Genomic DNA, 2,187 nt, shown 5'->3' on the forward strand with positions numbered 1-2,187 from the left:
GTAGCTGGATACCACTAACAAGAGAAGTTAGTAAAAGGGTTTTCTGCGCACTGCGTTAAGTGGCTTCTTGAGCTGACCCGCACTGGCGCACTGGCCACTCCAGACCACCTAGCACGGCTGCTTGATCTGCTCTTATGCCTTACGTTAACTGAACAGAAACATATTAAAAGAGCCAAGAGTCCATCTCCAGGTTTAAATGTTAGGGCCCTGATGGAAACTCTGAAACTAATGCGATAAATGTAATCCGGAAAGTGGCCAAAAGTGTATGACACCAAATAAAGGTCGAAATGTTAACTCCGGGGTCAATACTCTAAAAAATGAAAAACAACGGAACGGCTCGAAGGTACGGAAACGCCTGAGAAGCTGCTGACAGAAGCCTGTGTCTAAGGTAATGACTGCAGCGAAGAACCTCCTCTGCTTGCGGGAGATTTCTGCTCCGTTACTGAATGGACAGCGATGCGATTATTAAATGAAGTTAACATCGGCTATGATATTTCCAAATTGACCGACTCCTTCTCCAGCCTGGCCATTTCTTCTCTATGCACCCATCTGAACCGACCTAAACGGTGATGAAAGCCATCTTTCTTCACCGGACATACAGATGAAACACGGTCATCTCAGCAGCGTCCCAGCCCATCGGCACGGCTGAAGAACCGCATGTCAGGGGAAAAAGGACAATGTTTTGATACTAAGTCTGCTTAACGCACTTCGTTCACCCAGGCACCACCACGGTCTTTCGCATAGAGCTCTTTTCTTTAATGCTAAGGTATTTAGCAGTTTATTACAGTAAACTTCTCGTCTAGAAGCTAATAATAAAATATTAAAATTTGGAGAGGCTTATCAATTGATATGGGTGAGTTTTTTAAAAATAAACATATGGAGTCTATGGCCATGCCACCCCGAACGTGCCCGATTCCATCCGAACTCGGAAGCTCAGCAGGATCGGGCCTGGTTAGTACTTGGATGGGAGACCACCTAGGAAGACCAGGTGCTGTAGGTGTAAAAAAATAAAATAAAACATAAGAGATCGTAAGCTGACAAGGTCGCTGTAATGTGTGAGGTCAAGCAAGGGTTGCCTCGCCTAAAACAATTAAAAAATGAAAATAAAAATAAACAAACATGCAGAAAAAGTCTATGAAACACTGTATCATCTAATTCAATATTTTGGTTTTGATTGGCTGTGTTGCAGAAAGAATATTGATTTCTCAGCATCATTTTTTTCTAGCTCCTCAGCTGTAGACGTCACGTATGGCATTGGGTGCTGCCTGCGTAGTAATAATCTCCTTGAAAGCATCTGAAGTTCACACCGGAATTGTATCTAGGATCACATTTCGCTCCCTTATCTGATTTAGGCAGAAAAAATCTTGCTAGGATTCATGCATTGTATATTAGTACAAATAAATAATATTCCTTCTCAATGAACCCTTTATTCATCAGGTAGCGAGCTAAACAGAAAAGGTGCCAGGACTCCAGCTGGTACATCAATCACTTTATTTATACATGGAGAGGAAATAAAGTGCACTGCTCTGAACAGTCAATGTCAAAATTTTATCCAGTCTGCCTCCAGCTGAACACTCAATGTCAGATAAGTCATACGCCCGAGTGTATCAGGAGACATCATCTGAACAAACAGATAATGCCGGAACCAGTGAAGATGAACATATTGTGTCTGGAAAGGGGAAAACGAGGCTCGTTCTTTACTCCAAACAAAGAATGTTTGGATTCTTTGGGGTTGTTTGTGACTGAAAGCTTCATTATGACACTGAATTCTGAATTCCTATATTCGTGGTAGATTAAAAATGGCACACGTGCTTTTCATCTCCTCCTGTGAAGCAGTGAGCTCTGTTCCCCTCCCCCCTGAACAGGGCTGGCCCTGTGACATGCTTTGACGAAGAGAACGTGGCGGAAGTGACACTGCGTGTCCGGCGAGCGCTGGCCTCGGAAGGCCTTTCGGCTACGTGCTCACCCTCTCGTGGCACCGCCTGCCACTCTGGGAACTAGGCCAGGGTGGTCTCAATGAGGACAAGGCACCAGTGGAGAGAAGGGTCTCCTGGGGGAGTGTCCGGGAGTCCCAGCCCCTCCAGACACCCACGTAAGGCTCCGGACAGTGGGGACAGCATCCTAGACCAGCTCTCCTGCACCTATACCCTGGGTGACTGCAAATGCACGAGTCGGCATGGCCACCAT

General features: G+C 45.6%; 1 pseudogene; it reads left to right on the forward strand.

The window, feature by feature from the left end:
• The first annotated feature begins 881 nt into the window (after nucleotides 1-881).
• Nucleotides 882-1,000, forward strand: LOC112481348 (annotated as a pseudogene).
• The last annotated feature ends 1,187 nt before the right edge of the window (nucleotides 1,001-2,187 follow it).

The sequence above is a fragment of the Pteropus alecto genome, unplaced genomic scaffold (genome assembly GCF_000325575.1).
Source record: "Pteropus alecto unplaced genomic scaffold, ASM32557v1 scaffold14, whole genome shotgun sequence".
Lineage (NCBI taxonomy): Eukaryota > Metazoa > Chordata > Mammalia > Chiroptera > Pteropodidae > Pteropus > Pteropus alecto.